Below are 17963 nucleotides of genomic sequence, written 5' to 3' on the forward strand. Positions count from 1 at the left end.
TTATTCAGACATGTATTACAAAGAGGGTGTTGCAAAATATCAGTTGTGGTGTAAGGAGAAATACAAACTGAAACAGAGAGAATATTCAGACCTGTAATAATACAAAGAGGGGTTGCAAAAATTAGTTTTTGTGTGAGTAGAAATACCAACTGAAATAGAGAGTAGGAGAGGTTTTGTAAATATAGGCAAAAGCACATTCAATTTTTTAAATCCAAATTAATCAATTAAATGAAATATAATCTTAAAAAAATACAATACAAATTAGAAAATCATTCCATCCAACACATGAAAATCTTTAAACAAAATGATTTTACTATAGGCTTTAAAAATAAAAGGTACAAGATTCAATTTGAAATCCACTGATCTTCAAAGTGCACTTTTATACATTTTACAAAGTAAGGTATTAAATTTTTATGCCATACTTTGTAAAATTTATAATGTGTTGGATAAAATGCTTATCTAATATATATATATAATATTTTTTTTTTACACAGTGATCACCACTTATCAAGGCCCGGAAGCCACTCAGGGAAAAGGGTTATTGCAAGTACACTATGTTAGTGTGGAGATCTGACGAAGTGTTTACCCAAGGGGCGGCCCATTAGGAATTTGTTAACATTGGACTTGAAGACATCCAAGTTGTAGTCCGGAGGGAGGCAGGCAGACGGAACAGAGTTCCACAGGCGTGCAGTTCTAAGAAAGAAGCTTTGTTCATGGAATCCGCATTTTGATTTAGGCACAGATATAGAGTGGGGGAAATTTTTCACAGTGGATTCAGCTAGACGGGTGTTTTTCGTGAAAGATTGGCGAGGGGGGACCAGAGATTGGAGTTCAGACGAGCATCTGCCATGGAAATAACGATAAAACAAGGACAGGCTCGCAACGTCTCTTCTGTGGGAGAGAGGTTGCAGGGTAGAGAAAAGGGCATCCCCCACTAAGCTACGAAGTCTATTTTGTACTCTGTCAAGGCAGGATAGGCTGTTTTTAGCAGCTCCTGCCCAGATGTGGCAACAGTATTCCATCCTTGGACGTACTTGGCTTTTATATAGATAGAGAATTGCATCAGTAGTGAGATATCTTCTGGAGCAGTAGAAGGATCCCACCATCTTTCCAGCGACCTTGGCAACAGACTTGATGTACGTGTTCCATTTCAGATCAGGAGTAAAGGTCAAACCCAGAAGCTTGTCAAAACACGGAGCCTCATCCAGACGAGAGGCATCCATCACAATTGATGCCAGCTGGGGATCAGAGCGTTGATGATGTAAGGATGGGAGTTTGGTTTTGGATGCATTAAAGGTAACCAGCCACATCTTCCCCCACTGAACCACGCGCTCGAGATCAGAGGAGAGAGAATCAGAGAGAACTTTGTCATTTACAGCCTTTGATGTATTGCCATAGATGGTCGTGTCATCAGCATAGATGTCAACGAATGATTTAAGTATGTGTTTAGGGAGGTCATTGATGTAGATCAGGAAGAGAGTTGGGCCCAGAATTGACCCCTGAGGGACTCCAGCATTTATATTGCAGGCCTCCGATTTTTGTATAATATATTAATAAAACTAAGATTAAAAAAAAGAAATTGGTAGCAGCAAAAAGTGTATTTCATTGTAAGTTACAAGTGTGTCAAGACCGATTAGACAATTTCAAGCATTATTTCGTTTGAAAATTTTCACATATTTAGCTTTCCTTCAGACTTCTTTAATAAAAACACTTTAACAATAGAACATTATTTAAAGATAGTTCCCTTAAAGTAAATGAAGCATGCGAAAACATTTATCCTGGACGCATCCTTTTTAAAGAGCTTATTTAAATATTAATATATCACCTAATTTTCGTATCCTTATTTAAAAACCTGTCATAAGAAGTTACCACAAAAACCCGCAGCCATTTAATATCTTTTAATAATACTATTCAAGGAATTCTTAAATTAGATTTCTATATTACTTTATTTCACATAATTAATTTTAAAAAAAATTTTTGGGAATTTTATTTTCAGATTTATAATATGGCCAGAACAACGTTACTAAAACGTTATGGTTATTTTAGTTTAGTATTCGCCCAATGGTGTATTCAATGTTTACAAAAATATCGGCTGTCTGATTACTTAGATTTAAGACCAGTTTTAGGCTAATATTTTATTAAATAGTGAAATAAAGAATGACATTACCTTATATTTATTTACTCCTCATGCAACATTCCAAGTGAGGGAACCCATTCTATTTTTTATTATTTAATATTTTATTATTCTCTTTCGTTCTAATCTATTGTGATTCTCGATAATTGGAAAAACCTTGCTACGAAGGGAGATAATCCATCACGTTATTAATTTTCCAAAAGTTAGATGAAAAATTATGGGGGAAATGGTCGCTGTAGGTACTTATAACAGTTAAAGGAGACAACTAGGGACGTTTGATGTTTCAAGTCTAGTAAATACTAAAAAGCGTCTATGATTCATTAATTAATTCAATTAAACAGATACAGAAAAGGCTATGATAGCTTATTTAACAAATTAATAATTTAAAGTATATTTTTAATCTTAAAGTTGATTATATACACATGGGTTTAACCTACATCTGCCATCCATCCATAATCTACTGGGGTTACAAAACCAAAATTACAATTCGTGTATTGTGTTCTTGGATACCTAAATAAAATAATGTATATCCTCTTAATAATTATTCTGACAACAATTGCTAATTTCATTTTTTAATAATTGCTATTTTATTGTTAAGTTGTTTTATTGATCTGGAAACGGTACCACTTATTTCACCATTAATACTACTACAACTAAATACTAAAAAATGCTCGTGGTTATGGGAGAATGTTTCTAATCTTTGTTGAGCTTTATACTTTATATATATTTCTTATCCAGTTTAGAATTGGTATATGAAAATTTACTGAATTATACGAACCCAGTAAAATTCAGTATATTACAAACAAGTCTCTCTCTCTCTCTCTCTCTCTCTCTCTCTCTATATATATATATATATATATATATATATATATATATATATATATATATCGATTCTTGCCTCATATTAGAAACATAACTCGTAGAACTACAAAACTATATAAGGAAATATATAATAAATCGTCTTATTGATATTACTAAAATTGAAAGACTAATTCATATGAATTCAAACTATACATTTAATTATCTCATAATATGGATTGCGCATGTGGTTGTCTGAAGCCGAAACTATACTATTACTTATATAAATTACACTATTCTACTATCTTTTAGTGCTTGATTTAGAGGGCAGAGGTAGTCTATATAGTGTCTGTTCTTGCTTTACCTCCTCCTTTGAAGGAGCAGTGTAATATATTTTTTCGTCATGATAGAAATCTCTGAGGCATTACCTGCACCTTTTGAATGGTAGTGTAGTATCTGTTCGTTCATCATGATGACATCTGTTCAGGCATCTGTTGTTATGCCTCCTTTTTTAGTGTAGTATATTTTATGTAGTCACGAGACCAGTCTACCAAGTATTACTTCCTCCTTTGAAATATCAGTGTATGTTTGCCATGCATACTAGCAAAATTATGCGACTAGCAGCCGATTTCGTTAGTAATACTTGCTTTTTACAGGGAAATCACTAATTATCAAGGCCCAGTGGCCACTCGACGATAAGCGTTAATGAGAGAACACCGTGATGTAGAAATTGATTATTTACCAAAAAGGCTTAAGACGAACTTGTTTATGTTGGACTTGAAAATGACCATGTTATAGTTAGCTAGGAAGTAGACCTGTTGTTGTGTTTCAAAGACAGTCATCTCTAGGAAAGATACTTTGCTTATAGATGTTACGTTTAGTTTTAAGCACAGATAAATAGGAAAATTGTTGACGTAATAATAAACAAGTGTAAATGAACGAACGGTTTTAATATTATTGTTGTTTTCATGTGTCGAAAAAACAAGTGAATATGACCAAAAGACGCTTAAGTTCGCAAAGATACACCTTCAGAAGGTCGGAAAATATTTGTGTCGAAATAGTGTAACAGTGAGAATAGCAGTTCAAATAATCCAAATGCTATTACAATGAACTATTCGATAACGATGCTAACCATGAGAAGCATGACTCTTGCATGCGTATAGCCGAACCATTCCCCGTATGCATTACAAACCAGTTATTCAACTTGAAGAACCTATTACATTGTTCACTTATGATCATAAAGTAATAAACCCTTTTATATTTCTATGTTATCCGTTTCAGTTATTCTTTTTAAAACAACCTTGGATATCATTATTTAAAAAATGAAATATAATATCTAAAAAGTCAATATGGGTTCCGTTTGTTTCTTTAAGAGATATTTTTTTATTTGATTAGAAATATCTGTTTTTACCTCCAGAGTCTCCGATAAACGAAGAGGTATTCACGATATTCAAATACAGGCAGTAAGACTTCTAGCAAGAATTTTACATAAAAAACACAAGTCAATGTTATTTCGTGTATTATCGATTATTTCACGCCAAAGGAAAAGGGGGAGAAAAAACGGATAGTTCATTTGATCGATATCTTAATTAGTGTCTACAAAACTTTTAATAATTCATTTTTGTTTTTTGCCTCTTCGATTACTGGATTAGTATTGATACGTAGAGATAACTGTGAATGTTGCTTCTCTGCTCTCTGTCTCTTTTACTTATATATATATATATATATATATATATATATATATATATATATATATGCAAACACATATGCATAAATACATATATATATGTATATATGCATATATACAGACACGCACACACACACATATATATATATACATCGATATATATATACATATATGTATATATGCATATATATAAATAGGTATCAATATATCAATATTGATTTAGTAGTCGCGCAACAATTATAATTCATTTACTGAGTTCTATTCTCTATCAGTTCAGTTGGTAAGTGGCAAAAAGTTCCGAAATTTTTCAATTTTTCCTTATTAAATAAGCGAACGTTATTTTTCGTCATTAACCACAAGAGTGTCTTCTCTTTAACGATTTGTTTAACACTGACCTGCTTATTATCAAACTAATTCTTATTGATCTAAACGTGTAATCTTTAGATATCAAGTACATCGAATTATTGCTTGCTCAACTATGTGACATTAAAAAAGACACCAGGTAAATGTAGAAACAAGTGAAACATCGATAAATCGACAGATATTTTTTTTGCGCTTACTTACTACAAATAAGGCACAGTGTCACTTGGATCCAAGTGTGTACTACTGGGGACCATAACTAGGAGGTTTAGTGGCGAGATCTGTTTATATCACACTTGAAATTTTGCATGCTGGTACAGTCAGGGAAGTTTATCAGTTTTAGGGAAGAAACTACTAGGGATCTTTACAGTAGCGAGGTGATATTTTGTAGCTTCTCAAGTCAGTCGGGAGTATTTACGTCAAGGGGACACCAATGTTATGAGTTTGTCAGTTCAAATTCCATTAAAGTACTTGTAAAACAGGTGCAATGACGCCATACTGCAGCGATAGGACAGAGGTTGGAGTTTGGCTGATAGTACAGTACATATTAGATAGGAAGACTCTTTTTTATTCTAAGATGTGGAGACTACTATTAGATGCATCAGCCATATATGGTAGCAATATTCTATGCATAGGCGAATGGGGTAATTATAGAGATATAAAATATTGCACGGTGTAAGTAATTTTCTAGCACGGTAGAGAGAGCCTCCCACTTTACAGTGTTGATCGTGGTTTTATTGTTCTTATCCTTGGGATAAGAGACATTTTATGGCGGTCAACAAGTGTAGACGTGGCGACCATTAAATGAACTTTCGATTGTTGAGACGAAAAATTACATAGGAACTGTATGAAATAACAGTAATTTTTTTTTTTACATGGAATTCACCACTTATCAAGGCCCAATGGCCACTCAGGGATAAGGGTTATTGTGTGTACAGCAATCAAAGGGATAGTGTAGCAATAGTGTTGGAGAATTGGTAAGGTGTCATTACTTAAGGGGGGGCGTTTCATCAGGAATTTGATTGTGTTGGACTTGAAGACATCCAGGTTGAAGTCGGGATGGAAACAGGCAAGCGGAACAGAGTTCCACAAGCGTGCAGTTCTAAGAAAGAAGCTTTGTTCATGGTATCTACGTTTTGATTTAGGCACAGATAGGGAGTGGGGAAAATTATTGACGGTGGTTTCAGCTAGTCGGGTGTTTTTTGAGAAAGATTCGCGAGGGGGGACCAGAGAATGGAGCTCAGACGAGCACCTGCCATGGAAGTAACGATAGAACAATGACAGGCTCGCTACGTCTCTTCTGTGGGAAAGAGGTTGCAGGGTAGAGAAAAGGGCATCCCCCACCAAGCCACGGAGTCTATTTTGTACTCCGTCAAGGCAGGATAGGCTTTTTTTTGCAGCCCCCGCCCAGATGTGGCAGCAGTACTCCATCTTTGGACGTACTTGGCTCTTATATAGATAGAGAATTGCATCATTAGTGAGATATCTACTGGAGCGATAGAAGGATCCCACCATTTTCCCAGCGACCTTGGCCACAGACTTGATGTATGTGTTCCATTTAAGATCAGGTGTAAAGGTCAAACCCAGGAGCTTATCAAATCCTGGGGCCTCCCTTAGACGAGAGCCATCCATTTCAATTGATGCCAGATGGGGATTAGAGCGTTTATGATGTAGAGATAGGAGCTTGGTCTTAGATGCATTAAAGGTAATCAGCCACCTCTTTCCCCACTGTACCACGCGCTTAAGATCAGAGGAGAGAGAATCAGAGAGAACATCATCATTTACGGCCTTTGATGTGTTGCCATAGATGTTCGTGTCATCAGCATAGATGTCAACGAAAGATTTTAGTATGTGTTTTGGGAGATCATTGATGTAGATCAGGAAGAGAGTTGGGTCCAGTATGGACCCCTTAGGGACTCCAGCATTAATACTGTGGGCCTCTGATTTGTGTCCATCAACCACTACTCTTATGATCCTATCAGATAGAAATGATTTAATGATAGAGAAAACATTTCCAGTTATACCGTAGCTGGAAATCTTAATGCCAAACCTTATCGAAGGCCTTTGATATGTCGAGAGCAATTGCCCTAGAAATGAAGCCTTTGTCGAGAGATTCGCTAATCCTATGAGATATAACCGTTAGCACATCTGCTGTAGATCTAGCAGAGCGGAAACCATATTGCGTGTCGCTAAGAAGGTTATTTCTGCTGAGGTGGTTGACTAGTTCTCTATTTATTGTGGATTCCAGCAACTTACTCATGACACACAGGAGACTTATTGGTCTTTACTGAGAGGGGGATGACTTATCACCTGGATTCTTAAATACAGGGCATACTGATGAGGTTTTCCAGGGTGTTGGAAAGCACTTCTCCTTAAGGCAACGCTTAAACAGTTTGGAAAGTATGGGGGCAAGTTCTGGTTGTAATTTTTTTAACACTATAATTGGAATACCGTCGGGACCAGTTGCTTTACTGGAGTCAAGGTTCTTGATTAGCTTGGCGATTCACGCACAGATATTTGTATGTTGCATAGCGTGTTGTCTGTTATAGGAGGGAATATGGGGAGTTGATGGCCTTCGTCGTACAGGGTAGAATTTGCCGCAAAGTTTTTGGCAAATAGTTTGGCCTTGTCGGATGCTGTCGAGATGACCTCTGGTCCATTGATAATGGTTGGGATAGAGCGCACGTTTCTGTTCAAGATCCTAATTGCTATTTGCCAGAACTGGTGGGAACCAAGCCGCTGCTCAGCTACTTTGGACTTAACGGATTGCGCATATAGTTCTCTTGCATTTTTTATTACTCTTTTACAATGGTTGCTGGCGGTTCTGAAAGCAGCTTTAGTTTCAGTGCATCTATTACGTTGGTAGCTATGGAAAAAGTGATTTCTGTGTGCGATGGCAGCAGCACATTCGGGGGAGAACCATAGCTGGCTGTTAGGTTTTTGTTGGAAGTTTTTGGATGGTATGAATTGGCCTATGTCTGCAAGAAACCATTCGGTCAGATCTGATACTATAGAGGACACATCCTTTTTTAAACATGGAATGGAGATGGAGATCAGATATTATTGTACGGAAGCAATCCCAGTCCGCCATAGAGTATCGGTATACAGTACCGTGGAGAAGTACGTCTGTAGATGTATTATATTTCATTTTTATCTTAACTGATACGACGCAGTGGTCGGAGGATCCCAGAGGAGATAGAACGGAACATGAGCATAGCTCAGGGGAAGTGGATAGAAAAAGGTCTAGGAGGCTTGCGAACTGACCGGTACTATCGGGCACATGGGTGGGCTCACGGACAATCTGAGTGAGGTCATAGATAATGGCAAAATCATGACAGAACCTCCCCTCCTCATCAGTCTTATTTGAGTGGGTCAGCCATTCCACATTATGGGCATTGAAGTCCCCGCAAATGTGAATGTTAGCCGAGGGATGAGCAGACAGGATGTGGTCAATTTTTTCTGATATACTCTTAAAGACAGTAACTCCACTGTTGTGGGGGCGATAGAGGGCAAATATAAATGCGGTGGTATAAGCAAGTTCAACCCGGAAGCACATATAAGGTAGATTAGGGTCTTCTCTGGAGATATCCCTGCCACATGGGAAGCCATTTTTTATGTAGGCACATATTCCATGCCCGTGGCGATCTTGGGGGTCAGATTTAGATGTTAGGTTAGAGTATCCTTTAATTATGAACTCATCTAGGGAGGTGGTCGGCCCTATTCCAGTTTCGCTTAGAAAGAATATGTCAGGTTTCGTCTCCTGTAATTGAGTTTCAACCTCTGGAAGGTTAGAACGTAGACCCCTGATGTTAGAGAAGGAGATATGGTAGTAGGGGTCTACGTAGGAGGATGGGGTTCTAGGTTTATTCGTGTTTTCTTTTTTGAGATATTTCATCTTGAGGGTTTTGGGGTTTGTGGAACAGGTCAGCATACTTGGTTAGAGCAGAACAGAGAGGGAAAGTAAGAGAGGAAAGACAGGATTTTTTTTGTAGCACATGATAAGGTAAAGCCGTAACAATTACCCACTAGTATGGCATCGAGAGGCCCCACATAAGACTACTGCATGGTCCAGATTCCATTCACCAAATGGTAATACAGCAGCCCCAGTACTTTGCACCTGCTGATAGAACAGCCTGCTTAGTGGTTATTCCAAGGTTCGGGTCCCTGACTATCAGGCGGTTAACGTCAGCCGAGATGAAAACGTTTACCTCCAGCACGCTAACTAGTGACATGGCCGCAAGGATAGACATAGAGACAGAAAATTTCCGACATCTCAGACTACTGTTCACGAAGTACTACCAACCTGGGGAGCAGCTTTTTCTTCGCCCTTTGCCAGAAACATCACTCATTAGAAATGAGGACTGAGGGACAAAAAAAGGAGAAGCGAGAGTTACTGGAGCTGCCGATAACACATCCACTGCATTATCTACTCTCCATTAAAAAAACCGGTAAGAGGGACTTATTTATATCTACTTAGTATAAGTCCTTTGCCCATTCCCAGTTTAGAATAGAATTTGACGATAGTCTCCCCTCCCATATTAATCGGTGGAAGTTTTTATTTATTTATTTTTTTTGCGCTTTTGGTTCCTTGTGATAGAACCTTCGAGATTAAACTTATAATTACGTTTCAATAATGCAACTTCTGAGGTCAGCTTATGTTTTAGATTGGGGGCACCCTAAAGGCTAGTGTAGGATAATACCAGGCGTATTTAACAAAAAAAGTTTAAAACACGAGTAATAAGACATGATAGGTAATGTTAAGGAGTTTCAAGTTTTAGTAAGACTGCAATAAGAGAGCAAAGATAAATAAATAAATAAATTATATATAATACACAAAAATTGGCAAAATTAAGACAGGATACATTTCAACAGTTATGGATAAAGTTTTTAACTTAGCTATGAAGGCACCGACTCTTTCTTCCGAGGTCTTCTCGAAAACTGACTAGTAGATAGCACGCTTGGGTTGTTCTGGTACTTAAGAGATTTGGTGGGTGTGGGGGTTAAATGCTTTTAACTTTTTTTCCATTATTTTATTTTATTTATTTTTTTTTTGCTTTTGGTTCCTTGTGATAGAACCTTCGAGATTAAACTTATAATTACGTTTCAATAATGCAACTTCTGAGGTAAGCGTATGTTTTTAGATTGGGGGCACCTTATTCAAATGCTAGTTTAGGATAATACCAGACGTATTTACCAAAAAAAGTTTAAAACACAAGTAATAAGACAAAACTATTTATGTACAACAAATTAAGTCACGGCAAATGCGCGACAACTTCTGTTCATTCTTCTATTTTATTAATGTTTAGGACGCATGTTTTTGTTTGCTAAAACCCTTTGTATAAACAAGTTTTTTTTCAGATGTAGGGAGATTAGAATGATAGTACAAATAATACAAAAAATAATAAATAGTGAGTTCTCAACATCTTCAAAGTGATGCAATGATGTAATCCATGTTTATACACACAAGAATATGATTAATAGGGGTCAGTCATAAATAAGGGTGGATATCGCAGCCTGTGAGAAACGTCGAAATGTATTCCAAAAGCTTAACAATTTCCCAGCTACGGTTACGAACAACCGTCTATTAAGGCGACTTATTAGATTGTATTACTTGATTACTGTTGAGGCAATCTAGACATTGAAGTCACTTGGAAACATTAAAATTACGAAATCCAGATATAGGAAACGAAATACCTTTTAATAAATTTTTGACGCAAAAAAGAAAGCAATCCGCTTTTTTCCGTCTTTCTTTTCTTGAATTTTTATCAAAATCTTCTGCAATTAACGAGAATCTGATTAAACCAAAGAAAACTTAGCAAACGAAAAGGAAGTTGTGACTACATGTTTTTTTATTAATGGGTTCATCGTGAGATTCGTTCATTTGTATAAATTCAAATAATTCTTTAAGCAATCTTTATGATTTTAATTTTTAGTTTTTAATTGGTTTAATCATTTCATCATTTAGTGTTAAATATTATTTATAAAGATGTAATAAATTGAAAAAATGAAAAATGAATGTTGATGTTACCAATTAAACAACAAAAAATAACATCTTTCCTTTTAAACTTGTATCTCATTTGCATTGTAAAAATATTTACGATGAATAGGAATTAATAACAGTAGATAACTAAATTAACTTCTTTGTAATGATGAAATATAAACTTGATTTTTTATGTCTTGTGGAAAAGAATCAAAAATGAAAGACGAAAAAAAGAAATTGAACGTGAAAATAAGTTAACCTCTCCCACTCGCACGATCCCCTTAAATTATCTAAAGTTGAGTCGATCTGACCTAACTTTTGACGCCCTGCCAATACAACACGAGTTGTGACTGTTCGCCTATCCCTCATCCTGTATCTCTTTTATTTGACGACATTAACGCCGTCCGCTTGTTCTCCTCAATTTAAACCATTTTTTTGCTGCTAGAAAAATTCCAGAATATTTTACGGTTGCAATATGTTCAATAATCTTGTTTAATTGGAGGTTTAAGGGGCTGTAATTGAACTGCTCGGTCATTTTTATTTGATTGTTCATATCTATTTACTCTAAGAATTTATTTTCATAATCATTTTCACTCCGATAAGACGATCACACGAAAATACTTTTGCAAGTGTTTAAGTCACACAAATTTATGTAGACACATATATAAAGTTTATAGGTATATAATGTATATTGTAAGTTGTTGAATTTGATGTAGATAATATCCAATTTTTATGTAGATAGCATCCAGTTTGGGGGACTTTTAAAATAATTGATTTCGGAATGTATTTGTTGTGTTCGGAAAAAATGTGATGTCATCATCATTGGATAGCATAGAACCAATAGACAATATCATTGTATTTTAACACAATTTATTCGCGGCAGAAACATTAAATTATATACAAAACGATATTCAGTGTCAGTCCGTCCCTTTTCTAGAAATTTCTACTCTTTTTAAAGATCTATAAAGGATCTATAAGGGACGATAAGTCTTATTTTCTTTGGCCATTGCTCCATGATGGCGATTGATTCATTGCCTTTCTTCGTTATAACATCTTCCCTTTAACTTTTTTTATGTGAATCTTTTAGAGTTCAAGTTGGTTTTCCACTTCGTCGAGTCCTTCGGTTTGGACTTTTCTTCTCTGACTTGCTTTGTTTACTGTATGTTGCTTAAACACTTTGTGTTAGTTTGTTTCCAGTAAAATAGTTAATAGAATTAGTGTGTTATATGATTATCTTTTAGAAGATATGAGTGACGAAATTTGTTTTCATGTCTGACCCAAATAGATGATTGTACATCCACATCATATATTACATTACCAAAAACGACCTACTATGTGACCTTGTGTCCATTTTTCTTTACCATTGCGGTAGTCTTTTGCCAATGCAGGTTTTAATGTAGGTAGGAATTTACGTGACTTTCCTCCATGGCGATTGAATTGGTTTTCGAACGTCTTGCTTCTCTTGGGAAGGTGATAACGAATAGCATCCATTGGTAAACGTCTTTTTCTGTTCATCATTTAAGCAACTTGGATTTGGAGTAGCTGTGTAGCACTTAGAAAGATGTGTATGATCTCTGGAGTTGTTTCTTCCCATTTTACCTTCAAAAGTGCTCTCTTAAATGTGACGACAAAACGTTCGGCCTGGCCATTTGAATGTGGATGAAAAGGTGGAGATCTGAGATGTTGAATATTTTTTGTGTACAGAAGTCAGAAAATTCTGCTTAGGTAAATGCAGCACCATTATCAGAAGCTAAGATTTCAGGAACACCCAACCTGCTGAAAATTTCTTGCAGTTTTTTTACAGTTTCTTTTGGGGTAGTATGGTTTATCTGAAAAACTTCTTGCCACTTACTGTAAGCATCAACTAATATTAAGTAATGGTGTCCATTAATTAGTTCTGCAAAGTAAGAAATGAAGAAAAATATCCTGTGTCGGTAAATGAATATATATTATATATGTGTGTGTGTGTGTGTGTGTGTGTGTGTGTGTCACGAAAGGGAATATTTCTTTTATATGATAGATTTCTTCGAGAAATGTATAAATATTTATTTTTCAATTTTATCGCTACATTGTAAAGCAAACGAAATGGTGTTTAGTTTTATGTAATAACTAGGGCTATGACAACAGAATATAGTTTTCATTGTTTTGATTCTCGATTATATATATATGACACAGTTAACAAAAGTTAATCAACCGAGCACCACATCACTATATATAAAAGCATATAAGATATCAACGGATACACACTCGAGAGTTAAAACAATGAAAAGAATATGCTATTTTCTTAGCACTAGTAATAAGCGTTTACACAAAAACGGAAAGAATAACAAACGAAAGTATATACTTGTTACACGTCTAACCTATAACATATGGAAAAAATCGTGAAAAGACAAAGGTAAAATATGGCGAGATGTAAAAGTTATGTATGCCCTAATCCTGTTAAATTAAGTTGCTTAATTGGTAGATTTTTGTTCAGAATTTCTTTTTCATCACTGAACAAACATACTAAAGTTAACATTGAGATTTGAGGTTTATTTTAAGCCAAACACACAAAAACACACACACACACACACATATATATATAAGTTTCACTTTTGTATTGTTGATAGATAAGCTTTCTTTCAATAAATTACATATACAAATCTGCTTTTGTATTTTTTAAGTCAATTATTGATACATGTTATCAAGAACTAATTATTTTATTCAGTTCAAAGTCTTCATTTTTGCTCGGATATCCTTTTTGTGAGCGATACATTTTTGTGATGTCGTCATTCTTTTATATTTCAATCTCTGTACTTATGTTTAAAAAGGTTTTAGATTATTGATAATTACTTTTGATAATTACTGTTATTTGGTTAATTAATTAATTCGGTCTAATGTTATTCCAACAACGTTTCAGCGAGGTAACCTCTGATGCGTCTTGACGAACTCGGAAATTTATACGAAATTTCGAACGGAATCCTTTGTTTTATCCACAATTGTTCAAACAATACCGGGTAGAAGTTATTTATTCTTAATATCACAAATAGTGAGGATTGAACCAGAATGTCATTAAGAACTGATTATATTTAGCACTTTATCCGTTACGTCATTAGTACTTAGGGATAATTATAGTGTGTATTTTAAATCTATTTTTGCTTTAGATGTGTATTCTTACTATTTATTACCACACACTCTCAAACACGCACACAGACACTCACAAACACACAAACGTACGCAAACACGCTCAAACATAGACACGCACAGGGAGAGACACACGAACGCATCCACATAAACACACACAAAAGCACATAAAAACATACACACGTAGATACACACACAGACACGCACGCAAACACACAGACGCACACACAAGCACACGCACTATCCTCGATTGTCTTCGGTCTCTCTGGGCAATGGTTTGTCATGACAACCTGGCATAAGAATACCCCACCCTACAAGTAAACCCTGAGCAAAGACTTAAAATAACAAAGTTATTCCAAGCCTAAATAAGATGATCTTGATATAGTTCTATATTTGAGAAATGGCGAAAAATACTCTTGGTGATGTTACTTCAAGTATAAGTGGGATATTCTGCTAGATCAAATGAATTCTTGTACTGCAATCCGGTACGACCAAGAGAATATAAGAAATATATACTATAATATAGTTTACGGGGCAATTGGGGAACCAAATATTAATTTTCTTCCAAAACTCAAGGTTTGACGAATAAATGAGAACTTTAAGTAACTGATATAGAAATCAAATGTTAACCCTAGGAAAAGTGGTATTGATTTCTATGATTTTACGCTGAAGTAAAATGAAAAATATAGTATGAACTATGAATTTTATTTTGTTCAAATTCCTTGAAATTTACATTTAGTCTTGTTCGATATTTTTTCAGCTAGTAAAACGGTAATCGAAGACGTTTTCATCACTATCAGATCTACTACCACTGTCACCATGTACACAGAAAATATTTTTATAGGTGACTTAATTTGAACCCCTGTTATCTAATATATAAAGGAGAGGTGACCGTGTTAGTGTGCGTGTGTTTGTATGTCTGCTAAAAACATTTGTCATTCGCATTCGACCGCCACGAAACTTGTACCATCTTAAAAGGTCATGCCCTGAATGCATAACAGGTGAAAATAATAAAAAAAAAATCGTTTTATAGAAGTCAACTGGACCACATTTTAGGACGAGGATCCGTCTTTGCGTCTCTTTTTTCGCAAGTAACGCTGTTAACGATTTGTTCCTAGTCTAGGGGTATCGGAACGCCGCAAACATATCAATGAAAAATAAAGAGTAAAAAAAAAGGTAATTTGAAAAAAAAAAAAAACTTTTATTACAAAGAAAGAAAATAAAATAAAAAGAAAAATATAGAAAAGAAAACGAATGTCTAATAAGCTGATTATAATCGATGATGCAAGGGAAATCATTCTGTTTTCTAGTTATTTCCCTTTTAATAGAAGTAAATGTGTTTATAGTAATGCTTGTTTTCATCTTTTAGACATAAATGCTTTTTGGTCAAATATAATTTAGAAAAATATATATTTACCTGTTTTTGATGAAAGATTTTTATCTGTATCTTGTTTGATTCATCTGTTATTTTAATGACTCGAGTTTTCTTGTGTTTTCCTTCGGTGGGGGTTATAATAGACGGTTGCCTCTCATTGCGCCCCAACGTCGTGTAATAACTGAGTTAAAAATAACGACCGTTCGCTATTTCTAGAGAATGTTCAAGAACAAAAGGTTTAGAATGTTTTTTGTTCCATGTTTTGAAAATCTCCAGAGATGCTAAGAAAAACGTTTTACATTCAAATTCTTGAGTAATACTTTTTATATTATTTTATATAACCTTTTATTGTTATTTCCTTTAAAGTAATTTATTATTTTTATTATATAATATGTTTAGTATTTTATTTTGTTATAATTAATAATAATAATAATAATAATAATAATAATAATAATACCGTTTAACTGTTTAAGCATTGCCTTAAGGAGATGTGCTTCCCAGCACCGTGGAAAACCTCATCAGTATGCCCTGTATTTAAGAATTCAGGAGATAGGCTATCTCCCTCTCACTACAGACCAATAAGTCTCCTGTGTGTCATGAGTAAGCTGCTGGAATCCATATTAAATAGAGAAGTAGTCAACCACCTCAGCTAAAAAACCTTCTTAGTGACATACAATATGGTTTCCGTTCTGCCAGCTGTACAGGTTATATCTCATAGGATTAGCGAATCTCTCGACAAAGGCTTCCTTTCTAGGGTAATTGCTCTTGACATATCAAAGGCCTTCGATAAGTTATGGCATAAAGACCTACTTCACAAGATTTCCAGCTACGGTATAATTGGAAATGATTTCTCAATTATTAAATTATTTCTCTTTATTAGGCCCATAAGAGTAGTGGTTGATGGGCAGAAATCAGAAGCCTACAGTATCAATGCTGGAGTCCCTTAGGGGTCCATCCTGGGCCGAACTCTCTTCCTGATGTACATCAATAATCTCCCAAAACATATACTTAAATCATTCGTTGACATCTATGCTGATGACACAACCATCTATGGCAACGCATCAAAGGCCGTAAATGACCGTTCTCTGATTCTCTCTCTTCTGATCTTGAGCGCGTGGTACAGTGGGGGAAGAGGTGGCTGTTTATTTTTAATACATCCAAAACCAAGCTCCTATCGTTACATCATCAACGCTCTTATCCCCATCTGGCATCAATTGAAATGGATGACTCGCATCTTGGGGAGGCTCCATGTTTTGACAAGTTACGGGGTTTGACCTTTACTCCTGATCTCAAATGGAACACTTACATCAAGTCTGTTGCCAAGGTCGCTGAAAAGATGGTGGGATCCTTTTACCGCTCCAGAAGATATCTCACTGCTGATGTAATTCTCTATCTATATAAAAGCCATGTACGTCCAAGGATGGAGTACTGCTGCCACATCTGGGCAAGATCTGCTAAAAACAGCCTATCCTACCTTGACAGAGTACAAAATAGACTTCGTGGCTTGATGGGGGATGCCCTTTTCTCTTCCCTGCCACCTCTCTCCCACAGGAGAGACGTTGCGAGCCTGTTTTTGTTTTATCGTTATTTCCATAGCAAGTGCTCGCCTGAGCTCCAATCTCTGGTTCCCCCTTGCCAATCTTTCATCATAAACACCCGTTTATCTTAAACCACTGTCAATAATTTTCCCCAATTTTTATATTTGCCTAAATCAAAACGTAGATTCCATGAACAAAGCTTCTTTCTTAGAAGTGCACGTCTGTGGAACTCTCTTCCGTTGTCCTGTTTCTCACCCGACTAAACTTGGATGTCTTCAAGTCCAATATAAACAAATTCCTGATTAACCGTCCCTGATTTACATAAGACACTTTATCAAATCTCCAATGCTAACGATTACTACGATACTATCTTATTAATTACTGCACACGCAATAACCCTTATCAAGGCCCGGAAGCCACTCGGGATATATGGTGACCACCATGTAAAAAAAGTATTTTTTTTATTATGATTTATTTTAATTATATTATTGTTTAGATAATCAATATTATCTTTTGTGTAATAAATCATAATTTCTTCATATCGTAAGAGGAAAATATATCATCCCATGACATGCGCATTAAACTAGAACTGTTTAAAACGATGATTTTGCAACGCTATGACGTCATAAACTCTCATGGCCGTGTGGACAAAAATGTTTACCCGTAAGTTTTGCCTTCTTTCCCTCTTCCGCGTCTCACGTTCAAGTCCCGTCACCGCGGCTCATTTTTTTTTTTTTTTCGGCACTACCTACTATTTTAATTGAAAGCAAAGTTGCTTTGATTTATTTATTTGGGGTGGGAGTTTTCTCAACACACGGCTAACGCCGACGCCTGCTGGTATATAGTCATAAAAAGTGCGGTAAAACTTGTCGAGAGAACTCTGTTTTTCTTGGGATTGATTTGAAAATATAACAGAAATTTAAATTCCGTTTCGTTTTAATCTGTTTTTTTTTTTTTATTTCACATGC

At 35.5% G+C, this 17963-nt stretch overlaps 1 protein-coding gene across 4 annotated transcripts in view; it reads left to right on the forward strand.

Moving 5' to 3' along the window:
• The window catches only part of LOC145265458 (acetylcholine receptor subunit alpha-like), a 1250815-nt gene that overhangs the window by 439655 nt on the left and 793197 nt on the right, over positions 1–17963 (forward strand). The window lies entirely within an intron of this gene.

The sequence above is a fragment of the Euprymna scolopes genome, chromosome 40, assembly GCF_053919585.1.
Source record: "Euprymna scolopes isolate OS-2025 chromosome 40, ASM5391958v1, whole genome shotgun sequence".
Lineage (NCBI taxonomy): Eukaryota > Metazoa > Mollusca > Cephalopoda > Sepiida > Sepiolidae > Euprymna > Euprymna scolopes.